General features: G+C 46.7%; 1 protein-coding gene across 1 annotated transcript in view; it reads right to left on the bottom strand.

The window, feature by feature from the left end:
- Positions 1–13,325, bottom strand: part of ADPRM (ADP-ribose/CDP-alcohol diphosphatase, manganese dependent) — a 323,254-nt gene that overhangs the window by 160,703 nt on the left and 149,226 nt on the right. The gene's annotated exons all lie outside the window — the stretch shown is intronic.

Raw genomic sequence — 13,325 nt, 5'->3', positions numbered from 1 at the left:
AGGAAGGCATTTGGAGAGCTCTGAAAATCCCCAAACTCGCCCATACTATTGCTTTTAAACCTCTTCACTACCCCTGCCAGCAGTGACCATCAACTTCCTTTCTGAAGCTTTTTTTTTTTAACAAAGAAACATCTTCAACACTTCATGATCGTTACTATGCACAAAGCAATGGAGAACCAAAAACAATCTGAGCTCTTTCCTGCCTTGCCCTCTTTGCCCTTGATGTTCCCTCCAGCAGGATGGTCCCCTCCCCCCATCTTCACATGGCAGTTCCTCTCTTCACTGCAAATCTCCCTCCTTCCTCTTTTTTTAAATTGTGGTAAAATATATGTAACACAAAACTTGCCATTTTTAAGTGTACAAATCAGTGGCATGAAGTACATTCACAGTGTTGTGTGACCTCCACCGCTGCCAAACAGAAACTCTGTACCCACCAAGAAATGACTCCCCACTTCCCTCTTGCTCCAGCCCCTGGTAATCTCTAGTCCACTCTCTGTCTCTACAATTTGCCTTTTCTAAGTATTCATATAAATGGAATCATGCAATATTTTCCCTTTTGTGTTGGCTTATTTCATTTGTGTTGGCTTATTCATAATGTTTTCAAGATTCATCCACATCGTAACATGTATCAGAATTCCATTCCTTTTTATGGCTGAATAATATTCCATTTTATGAATATACAACATTTTGTTTACCCATCCATCCACTGACGTACACGTGGGTTGCTTCCACCTTTTGGCTGCTGTGAATAATGCTGCAGTGGGCAGGGCTCCTTTCCAATGCTCACCTCTCTCTCTCACTTTCCATTACATCACCAGCTTTATTTTCTTCATAGAACATATCACCACATGAAATTAATTGTTTTGTTTATTCTGCTTCCCTCCCCTCATCCTCCTCCCAAAGGTACAGTCCACAGGAGCAGAGAACCTTTTCATTGCCCACTTTATCGCCAACCTAGCATCCTAACATAGGGGCTGGCATATACTCGATACTCAAAAAATATCTGTCGAATGTATGAATAAAAAAGCAATAATGAAATGCCTAGGTTGGGCAGGTGACCAGACTCACTAACTTGCTAACTAACTCCCGCCCCCCGCCATCACAGAGCAGGTCACACAGACTCATACTTTAGCAACATGACAAACTACTCCATGTCATGGCTCTTTGGGATACGGTGCCTCAAGTAGAAGTCACTAGTGTTAATTCCTCAATGCCAAATAGCTACAACATTATATGGTTGAAAGTTGCTGTAACGGCAACGTGGGCAAAACATCTAAGACACAGAAGTGCCAGTGAGTAAAAAGAAGTGGGAAGAAAAACGGAAAGCAGCTTTGTGCAGCTTTGTGCCCTGAAGAAAGGGCTGGTAACATCCCTCTTACACCAGAAGAGAATCTCACTTAGCATAATTGGCCAGAGAGGCAGGTGGAAAAGTGGTCCAGCCTGGGGGGGGCTCTGGCACCACCTTCTGTTCTGGCAGCTCCCAAAGCCGTCACCCGATTTAGCAGGTCTCTCTTTATCCCCAACGTTGAGGCCCACACACCTTCTCCCTGAGAGAATTCTTCCCACGGCTCTTTTCCCTGGGAGGGTATAGAGAATTTCAGTTCGTGCACGTTGATGCCATCACCGCTTACTACATGGCTATTTCCTGGGGCAGGGAGATAATCCAGTTCTGCTCCTTCCCAGCACACAGGAGCATAAAACCGTACTATATAACATATTATGTCAGACACAGGCGCTGTCCAGCTCAGCATTCTGTCCCTGACACCCGGAGCAGGGAAGATTTTGTGAGCAACTCTAGTCCTTGCTTCACGTGACACACAGATGCCACGTCCTGCTCTCCCGCCACAGAGTGCCATCGTGTCCCTGCTTCTACTCTTCCGTTCTCTCTGGACCACCCGCACATCATCCTTCCTGGTTCCACTAGCAGATGCCCACTGGCCTCTTGCAGTGTTCTAGGATGTCCGTTGGGAACCAGAAATTTAAAAATGAATGAGTTATGGCCCCCATAGGGTTCCACTGGGCAGCAAAGGCAAGGACCACTTGACAGAGCAAGTAGGAACTACTTAGGCAGTGGGAAGATAGGGACCCATGGGGCAGATCTTGAAAGATAAGCAGTGTAGAAAGAAAAGGGAAAAGGATGAGGCAGAGGAAGTGTGGGCACACTTGTATATCAGGGAGAAAAGCCTGGGGTTTGGGGCGGGGGGAGAAAGAGAGAGAGAAGGAGAGAGAGTGAGAAGGAGGATATATGAGAGAGGGAATTAAATGTTTTCTAGAGAAAAAAACAGGAAGCAAAGGAGTCGGCAGTTACTGCTAGAAAGGTTAACTTTGGCAATGGAGGAAGCAAATATAGGTAAAAATATAGACAAATTAAGAAGACCAAGAGGCATACATGACATAGATCATCTCTGAGGGTCTCCATTACCTCTGTAGAGTCCCAGCTTCCCCCATGAGCTGGGAATGAGGAGGTGATGGTGGGTTGGGTGGAGTAGGTGGAGGTCAGGGGTAGCTGCTGAAGAGAAAGTAAGAGGTCAACTAGAGATAGTTAAAAGATGAGCGAGCAGCAGTGGCAGCCCAGCAGAGGCTGAGGGGCTCATAAATGTGTAATGGAAGCACTTCAGCATGGTGCTGTGGTTTTTCCCAAGTATCGTCCAGCAGCCCCGGGCCAGGGAGAGTGAAAACAAGCATTTGGATTGACATAGCACTGGGGATGGAGGTGCAGCTGTGGAAGGAGGCCAAGCAGATGAGGGTGAGGAGGGATTGGATGAGAGGGCCCTTGAAGAGATGGGTGATTAAATCTAGCCTAAGAAGGGGAGATGGGCAAGGCCAAGAGAGGTCTGACAGCCTGCAAAATCAGGTGTCAAATATATCCAGCGCATAGCCATAAGGCTTTGTATTAGTCAAGGTCCTCTAGAGAAACAGAACCAATTCCTTATAATAAGTCTCATTATAAGGAACTGACTCATGCAATTATGGAAGCTAAGAAGTCCTGTGACCTGCCGACTTCAAGCTGGAGCCCCAGGAAAATGGTGCTGTAGTTCCATTCCAAGTCTGAAAGCCTGAGAACTAGGAGAGCCAGGATTGTGAGTCTAAGGCCACTGCCAGGAGAAGACCAATGTCTCAGTTTAGGCAGTCAGGCAGAGAGAAAAAAAGGCAACCTTCCTCTGCCTTCTTCTTCTATTCAGGCCCATGAATCAATGCCCATGGGCATTGGATGATGCCCACCCATATTGAGGAGGGCCATCTGCTTTACTGAGTCCACAGATTCAAATGCTGATCTCTTCTGGGAACACCCTCACAGGCAGAAATGATATTTAAGCAGATATCTGGGCAACCTATGGCCCAGTCAAACTGGCACATAAAGTTAACCATCACAAGCTTGATAACAGTAGCTCTTATTGTAATCCCAGGCATGTACGCACCAGGCATTAATTAAGAGCTTTACGTGTATGGTTCCATTGGGTCCTCTCTCACTTTACAGAAAAGTAACTACAGCACAAGGAAGTTAAGTTACTCCGGACTTGACTACCCCCAAAACTCATGCTCTTAAACATCTGGCCCAAAGAGGTTGTAGTGCTAGATTTCTGAGCATATTGTTTTGTAGGCTGAGCCGTCCCAAGTGATGAACAAGGTGTAGGAGGTGGCAGTGGACGTGGATTGCTGAAGTGAATGGAAGTTGAGTCATTGGGGCTGAGGACGTCAGAGCAATCTGTGACTGGAAAGTTGAATGACTCAACAACAAGGGTCAGAGGGCCAGGAGTCAGGGGCCTCAGAATCACAGGAAAATTTAACTGTCCAGAAGGGTTCATGTGAGGAAGGACCAGGCTGAAGCCAACTGGAAAAAATTTTGCAAGGGCCGTGGAACCTCTGAAATTTGGCAAGAAGTGGCATCTCTCCCTTTGAAAGGTTCCCAGTTGGGTCAGGGGCTCCCAAGACCATCCTCAGGTTCAGTGATTCACCAGAAAGACTCATAGAACTCAGGAAAGCTCTGACACTCATGGTTATGGTTTATGACAGTGAAAGGATACAGACTCAAATTTGCAAAGGAAAGAGGTAGAGAGGGCAGAGTCCAGGAGCAACCAGACATGGCCTTCCAGCTGCCCTCTCTCAGTAGAGTAGCCCAAACAGGACGTAATCCTCCCAGTAATGATGTGTGAAAGCACCTGGGAAGTACTGCCAGCCAGGGAAGCTTACCTGAGCTTTCATGTCCAAGGTTTCACTTGGGAGTCAGTCACCTAGGCATGAAATACCCACATGACTGACCTTAGCTACCCTGTCTTCAGCACTTCCAGAGGTCAAATCGATACAGCATGGCCCAGGGCCCCAGGCAAACAAAGGCACACATTCATTATAAATCACATTGTAGCCATAAACTATCTGGGGTAGCCCAAGGCCCCAGGTATACAAAAACACTCTTATCAAGCAGAATACTCCGAGGACTTAGAAGACCTCTCTCTGGTCAAGGGCCAGTCCTTTCTTTGGAATGTGCAGGGTTGAAGCACCCCAAGCCCTCTGGGTTAACTCTTCACAGCACACCAGCACCAGAGACCAATAAACCTGATTTGTGATGTAAGACACCCATTCTGGCCCAGAACACCATAGAGACCGCCAGGGATCAAGGATGACCCAGTCACTTGAAGGTAAATTTTGCATTTAAAGCTAGAATGTTATCCTTTGAGTTTTGGGTTCACAATGAACTCAACCTCTGAGGCTGATCCAAGGACTTTTCTACTTTAGACCATCCTACGCTCTCTCTGATCAAGGCTCAACTCTCCCAATTAACATTAAAAACAAGCAAGCAAACAAATAAACTGACAACTCTCATGCCCAACCTTGGAAAACAAGTGAAAAAGAAGTCTCTGATATCCATTAGACATCCACAAACACACTGCAATGAGGACCAAGAGATTTCCTCTCTACACTGTGTACTGGGATCCTGTTCCTAAGAGCCCTATGGATAGAACGCTCCCAGATCCAAACACCAGGCTGAGAAAGCAACCAGGAAGCAGCTGGTGTGCTTTGGTCTAACACTACAGTGGGTTCACTGGACACAACTGGGTCGGCCATTCTTTTGCCTCTAGAGGGTACAGTAAGCAGCAAGTATCACATTCTCCTGGGTGTACAAGCTTGTAAAGAGTTGAAATAGAGACGGAGGCAGAGATAGAGACAGAGAAAGAGATAGAAATGGAGGTTTCAGCGGACGTTTTTGCTAGCATAGCGTTTCTGTCATGCACTTGCCTTCTGATACGCCTTGTTTTCGTTTATGGGAGATTTTATTCTTTTTTTATTGAAGTGTAGTTGATTTACAATACTGTGTTTCAGATGCACAGCAAAGTGACTCAGATTTTTTTGTGGTTTTTTTTTTTGCAGATTTTATTCCATTATAAGTTATTGCAAGATATTGGTATGATTCCCTATGCTATATAGTGCACCTTTGTTGCTTATTTATTTTATGTTTAGTGGTTTTAGTAGGGAAGAAAGTAAGTGGATCCTTTGACCCTGGCATTCTAGACCATGGACGGCACTCAGCTCATCCTCTTCCTACTGTAGTCCCCTTGCAGATCTCAAATCAGACAAGTGCTCCCTGTTTATTACACACAATGGTAACCCTGCTGCAGAAGGATACTTCTATTATGGAGATAAAACCCATGGGAGTTTTGCTGGCTACTCCTTTATCTCTACCTTCTAGTGACCAACAGTGAGACTGTTCTATTCCAAATGCCTTTGAGGAAGGTTGTCACAACAGTAAAGAAGGGAAAAAATAAATAAATCGATGCTCAGCTTTCACGTTTCAAAATGAATGTTTGAACCCAAGGCAGAGGCAAAAGCCTGAGAGAAAGGGATATTGGAGTTCCAAAGCAGAGCTCATAAAAGCCCAGCACAGAAAGTTTATTTCCAAAAAAGTAAGCAAAAAGAATTCGTGATCCATTAGAGCCAGTTTTACCACCATTCATATTATATTAAAATCTCCTAAAGTGAGAAAAGGGGAAAATTATGAGTGGTCCTGAGGTGGGGCTCCTGTCTTGCCCCTTTGAGGTCAAGTCTATAGGGATGGAGGAGTACCGTAAGTTCAAGAGCAAAAGGAATCACAGCTTGCATGCTGAGCAGGGCCTAGGAAAGTGAATGGGGTCTTGGGACTCTCCACCTGCATCCTTCCATGGAGCCACAGGGATGGAGAACTGACTCCAGGGTCTAGGGAAATGGGCCTGACCCGTCAGGCTCCACATGGGAAGACAAGAGACTGAATGCTTCTCATTCAACCTTTAGGGCTGGTGGGCCCTAGTGGCCCCTGGTCAGCTCGTGGAGATTCAGAGTGACCTTTATGGATCAACCACCAGGGAAAAGATGAAGGCTCAGACATACCAAAGGAGCCTGGCAAGGATGGGCAGTGGCAATCAGGGCCAATGAGAGTGAGGCCATCGTGGTAGCTGTAGAAGAGAAGACGTAATGGCCTAGAACCAAACGCCACTCCCAACGCCTGGACAGCCCTCAAGTCTCCTGGAAATTAGGTTCAATCATGGAGGAAAGAAAAAAGGGGGAGAACTGTGAATGAATCGAGAAAACCTTGAATTGGTTGAGTTTGTCCTGGAATGACTACCATTGAGTTTCCATGGACAGAGGTGTGGAACTGGAGACAGAACACAAATTCAGTTATGGAAAAATAAGAGCCTTACCCTTTACTTTGCAAGCCTGAGTTGGAGGTCTATGGAATGAACACTTACAATATTTTAAACTCCTGAGAGCTCAAAGATGTGAGAACAGGTAGGTCAGTGATAACAGCAAGAGCAGCAGGCTGTATATAAATTTTTGTATATAAATTTTATATAAATGTTTAATGCTGTATATATAAATTCTAGTTTGTGCAAACCAAAATTTGGGGTGCATTGTTCTGACCATGGAACATATGTGAATGGGTCCTGCCCCTGAAAGTGGGAAATGTATGTGCCTAGGTCATCTTCTTTCTGTATCAGGAATGCAGCCATCCCTGACCAGGTGACAGATAGTGTGATTGTGCATTTCAAAAGGAGAGCTATGTATGTGCCACTTCTGGGTATGTGAAGCCATCTCAGAGATGTAGACTGGGCCCCCAAATGTTGGGATGGCTGGAAAAATTCAAGGATCAAGTTCAAAGTCCTTAGTATGACAAACAAAGCTTTTCACGATGGGGCCTTGCTCCCTTGACCAGTCCCTTGGGACTCCCTAGCAGTCCCATAGTCAGGAAGACCACAAGGAGCGCTCTAAACCCACCATACTGTCTTGCCCCAGGGCCTTTGCACAAGCTTCTCCCTCTGCCTGAATGGGCCTGGCTATCTCTACATATCCTTCACTTCTCAACTTGAACTTACACCTTCCAGAAAGGCTTCCCGAATTTTCCCAAATTGATATAATTGTCCTTCCATGAACTTCCATGGCATCCTGAGTGAACCCCAGTTGTACCACTTATCAGGCTGTATTTAACTGTTTGTTTCCCTATTTATCTCCTCCACTAGACTGTCAGCTATTTAAGGGCAAAGGCATGTCTTGATCATCATTGTATCCTGGAACCTAAAGCAGCACCTGGCCATGAGAAGGTGCTCCACAAACACGTGTTACTTGTCAAGGTTGACGACTACTGGGCAAGGAGTGATCTGGACCATTTTAGAAAACCCAAGCTGATTGGGCCACCCCCCTCGGGGAAATGGCCACAAGCAAACAGACATCAGAGTCAGAGAGTTGTGGCCAAAGAATTTTTCTTCACTTGTTCCCCAGGGGAAATTACTGCTTTGAGCAGCAATGCTTTAAACCTGGTTCTTAAAGGAAGAGAAACCTCCATGGGCTGGTAACTCACATCAGCAGATGCATAGCTGCCCTCTCTCCAGTCTGTCTGTGCTTCTTCAATCAGGCAGAATATCCCCATCCTTCAGACCACCGTTCTCAGTCTGGGCTTTTGGGGGTTCATTGTGTCAGCAACCCCCGGGGTTCCCACTCCACTCAGGGTCTTTTCTTGTGAATGCCCTGAACAGAAATACTCTCTTTAGAACCTTCTCAGAAGAAGGCTCCATGCCAGGCACTTGCACGTAGAACATTAGATTTAACCCTCACAAAAACATTGTGAGATAAAACCATTACCCTCAGATGTAGAGAGGCAAAGACCGAGGAGGTTAAATAACTTGCTCGAGATCCCAGCTAGTGAGAGACTGAGCTGTTCTCAGGGGGAAAAAATAACGTCTGTGACAAGACTGTTCAAGTTTTTACAGTACTGTCACAGAAAATGCAAAACTCCGCTACCTGTTCCCGAAAGCTCTGGGTGGCAACACACACACACACACACACACACACACACACCTTGAAGAGTCCAGCAGGTGATAATTGGTGTTGCTACAGCATGAAAGAATAAGGGAGCTGTGAAATTCTCCACCATTCTGGGAAAGAATCAGGCACTTTTCTACTTTGATAACCACGGTATTCTCAAGCGTAAGGTAAGGGTTTAAGCCACAGTTTCCCATGCTTCTGATTTAAGTTTAAAATTTCCAGGAAGAGCAGAATATGTCAATTAGTTAGGTCTTTGATTTTTTTTAATAGATTATGTAAGTTGTTTACTCTCACTAACAGCCAGGAAGAGTCCGAGCGCTGTCCATTGGCCTCACATCAATATTCCATGCACGCATTAATCATTCACAGATTACTTTATACTCTGCACATGCCCTCAGATGGCCCTTTACCCAGGTTGGGTAGCTCGAGTTATAAATGCCAGTGCCTGTAGGAGAAGCAGACCCATAGCACGAATGTTACAGCCCCAAGGAGCACACGTGCAGGGGTCTCTAGTGACTCAGAGAGCATGTGTTCTGTCTGCAGGGGGCGCCACGACTCAACTCCAGCCAACGGTTGCCATGTAGGATCCCAGAGTCCTTGTGGCTGGGTCTCCTGATTTTCAAAAAAAAAGCCGTTAAGTCTGGAATTTTACACGAAATTTCCTGATCACTATGAGAGCCAAACAGCATATGCCTGTGGGTAACTTTCCATCCAGTCTGCGATCCCCGGATTACTGTCTACAGCAGTGCTGTCCGCTAGGACCCGGGACTTCGACGAGCTCATCAGAGTTAACCCCAGAGCAGACAGCCGTGCAGCCACGGGGTTGATGGCAGCAGAGGGCTTCGTGTCTGACGAAATCGTGAGCGTCGAGCCAAGGAAAATAGGAACTATCTGTCCCAGAAGAAAACGGCAACGCTCAACACGTCCTTCTGGCCTCGATTTTAACATCTTTGGTAATTTCGCAGCAGTAGCACCTGCTCAGGCAACGAGAGGCGGCTTTGGGAACATTGCATGACACCTTTTATCTCAGCTCTGGGTGAGGTGAGCTACAAGTACAACTATCTACAAGCAACACAATCACAGGTACAGAGCCGTGATGAGATGCCTGGTGCAATTCAGAAGAGATCTGAGCAAGGGATTAAACAGGCTTCCAGAAGGGTAGTGTGAGGCTGGAGAAGAGGCTGGGCTGGCGGGAAAACTCATGTGTTGATCCCCAGAAGCGTCTTTCGTTTCTTGAGCAAGGATGTAGAGGGGCTCTCCTCCCGCCAAGCATACGATGCTAGTCGCCAGGGACAGAGCCATGAACCACGCTAATGACTTCCACTGGCAGAAGCGAAGAGGGAGCCCCTGAGTTCTGTCCTGTCCAGGCAATACCTCCCCTCACCCAGCCGTGCCCTTCCCCAGCTGACCTGCAGGAAATCCCAGGGCTCCCTGTCCCCCTCCCTTCTTACCTGCGACCCCAACAGGACTGATTCCACCTGGCTTTGGACCTCTGCTCGCTTCTGCACACGAAGCCCTCAGGCTTCTTAAACTCAACCTCATCACCCTGCTTCTCCTCGCTTAAACCTCTGTCCATCTCCTAACCTGACTACCCCTAACTCCCCAGATCCTCTCATTGGGTCCTCTGGAACGCATGGTCCATTATCAGAAAAATCTCTGTATCTTCAGTTGTATCTCTAAACATTTTCTTCACCTTTCTGTCCTAACAGAACAAGGAGCCTGTTCCAGAACAAGGAACTGAGCAGAAGATTAATTTTAAAAATAATCATATGATTAGCAAAAACTAGTATGCACACTTAACCATGTTCTAGGCACTGTTCCAAGCACTGTACCTATATCGATTCCATTAATCTTCACAACAACCCCATAATTAAAGCCATTACCACGCCTATTTTCTGATGAGGAAACTTAGGCACGGAAAGGTGAATCGATTAGCCTAAGTTCAGGGACTTAAAAAGCAGGGGAACAGGAATACAGGATTTGAATCAAGGCAGTTGAACTCCAAAGCCTGTGCATGGAACAACTGTGATACACTGCATCACAGAATGGTCTTTGGTAGAAGAGAAGACGCCTCCAAAAAGGGGCAATCTGGGCCACCCCAGGGAGGCAGCACTAGGAGTCCAAATCTGTTTGGGTCTAGAATCCACCACTAAGAAAAGCTCAAAACTCCTGCTAAGGACACGGCTTCCTCTGTCATCCTCTCAAGAAGTGGCTACTTTTTTTCATTCCCACACCCCCTTGTTCCACTAGGCCTTGTGGGGGGGGGGGTCCTCCCTGCTCTTTATTCATCTTCTATACCATTGCTCCCCGCCACTCTAGGTTTTGAAGGTAATACTGCCAGACTGAATATTCCACTATGCTTCCTTACTGGAGTCATGCAGAGACCCCGGGTCGCTCCCCTCATTCCTACAAGATCTGAGCACCTGCCCATTGTCAGTTCTGATCTCAGCAATTTCACTTTCCATTGAGAAAATCCTTGCAATGCCCTTGACTTGCAGTTCCACGACCTCCTCTCTTCCCATTCGAACTCATCCTAACTCGGCCACTCCCTCCTCTGGCCACGCCCTAGACCTTTCCATACAGGTCATTCACTCCTCCATTATCTTAATTCTAAGGATCCTACTTTCCAACCACTATCTCTCATCTTTAGTTTGCCAGTTCCAAAAATGATTGACCCCTGTCTAACCACCTGATCATTACCACCTTTTTACTATCCCTCAATTCCTTCATATCCTTACTTTTTTTTTTACCCTGCTTACATTCAAATACACAATATTATCATGACTCTCTAGCATGTACTCCAAATCCTTTCTTCCTCTCTCCTTAATACTCACCTGAAAAAAACACAACCCTTATTAAATTTCACCCTAACTATTCTGAATCTCCATCCAAGCAACTGAGCTTGCTCTGAAGAGAATTTCACAGCCTCCCGCCAACTCATCTACCAACTTCAGGGCATCTGGCCCCTATACTTTGTCTTCCCTTGAATTACCATGGATGAATGGAAAGGCTCTTCTCTAAGGCCAGCCCCTCTGTTTGAATCCCATAGCCTCATTCTCTTTTCAATACCAAAGTCATTATCAATCAATCATCCCCTTCCCTGCATCATTGGATTTTCCCTCTCTTCTTTTTTTTTTTTTTTTTTTTTTTTTTTTGTGGTACGCGGGCCTCTCACTGTTGTGGCCTCTCCCGTTGCAGAGCACAGGCTCTGGACGTGCAGGCTCAGCGGCCATGGCTCACGGGCCCAGCCGCTCCGTGGCATGTGGGATCTTCCCGGACTGGGGCACGAACCCGTGTCCCCCGCATCGGCAGGCGGACTCTCAACCACTGCGCCACCAGGGAAGCCCTTCCCTCTCTTCTTGATCATTTCCATCAGCTATAGAAAAAAGCCTTCCTGCCCCTCCAATCCCTTCCCGCTCCCACCCCATTGCTCTGATCTCCTTTAACTACAGTTGTTTCCACGTTCTCTCCTTCCCTTTTCTCTTGAACCCAATCTTCCCTGAATTACTGCCCCATCACTCCACCATAGTTCTGACCCAGGTCATCAGTAACTTCTAGTTTACCAAATCCAATGGTCAATTCTCAGTCTTCACCTTACGTAGCCTCAGAAACATTTGACGAAGTTTGTCCCTCCCTTTTCTCTGAAACTTTTTTATGACTTGCTTCCAGGATGCTCTTCTCTCTAGGTTTTCCTTCTACATCACTGACTGCTTCTTCTTGGTCTTCTCTCCTGGCCCCTGCCCATATCCCAGACCCCGAAACTCTGGAGCACCCTGGACTCAGCCCTCAGCTTTCTTTTATCTGTCAACCTTCCTGTCCAGGGACCTCATCCAGTCTCATGGCATTTACACTGGTGGCTTCCACAATTCTATCTCCAGCTGGACCTCTCCCCTGAATTCCAGACATCTCAGCTCAACTCTACATCTCAGTTGGATTTCTAATAGGCACCTCAAACTCTACGTGAACAAAACCCAGCTCCTGATTTGTCCCCAACGCGCACACACACAGACACACACACACATGATCTTGCACAATTTTCAGTAATTAGTACGTCAACGCTCCCATCCAAAACCTTGAAGTCATTCTTTCCTCCTCTCTTTTCCCCACTCCCAACACCCAAACAACAAATCCTGTAGATGATGCTGGGAAAGGAGGTCTCATGCACAGTCTTTTAACCCACACTTGGCCACAGAAGAACCTTGGGCCTGGAACACTTCCTTACCAAGAGATGGAGCCCCTACACCCTGTGCCAGGCTTATCACCTTGAGCGGGAATATCTTTTCGTGTTTCATGCACCATGACTGTTCCTTTGTTCCACTTAAGCATGTACATCAACAGCCCTCAGGCATACCCCCAGCTTTCAGTATTTCAGGCAACACGAGGGAGAGGTTGGGGTCCTTCCACTGTGGCACTAGAGGGATGTGTAGGCCAGTCGCCCTGTGTCAGCTGCTTGTGGGGACCTGATAGCCATGAGGGACCAACACACACAACTGGATCTGATCTTGCTCTGTCTCTTCCCTACGTAAGTGAAGCGTTATTCCATCCAGAGCTTGACTATGCTGTGTTTTCCTTGGCGACTCCAATACCAAGATGCAATGGGAAGAAGTGTTTAGAGTCCTCCTCTGGGACTGATAACCGGTGCCTGGTACTTTGCTCAACACTTTATCTTCAGAATATGTACAGCATCTGCTTCTTACCACCTTAGTCCAAGCTACTCTCACCCGGATTGTGACATAGCATATCCTTGCCTCCACCTTTGCCCCCATGACAGTCTGTTCACATGGCAAACAGGAAAATACTTGAATTCTGCTCAAACGTAGCTTCCAGTCGTGCTCAGAGTAACAGCCAGGGCCACCTTTGACCCTCTCTGATTTCATTTTCCACCACTCGAGAACTGGATCATTCTGCATCAGCAACATTGGTCTCCTTGCTGTTTCTTGAATCTACCAAGCATGTTCCAGCCTCAGAGCCATTGTACTTTCTGTTCCCTTTTCCCAAAATGCTCTTCCTCCAGATACCTTCATGACATGGTCCCT

This window comes from Mesoplodon bidens, assembly GCF_964165515.1.
Source record: "Mesoplodon bidens genome assembly, chromosome: 19".
Taxonomy (NCBI): Eukaryota; Metazoa; Chordata; class Mammalia; order Artiodactyla; family Ziphiidae; genus Mesoplodon; species Mesoplodon bidens.
Note: the sequence above shows the minus strand (reverse complement) of the source record. Positions and strands in the feature narration are given on the sequence as shown.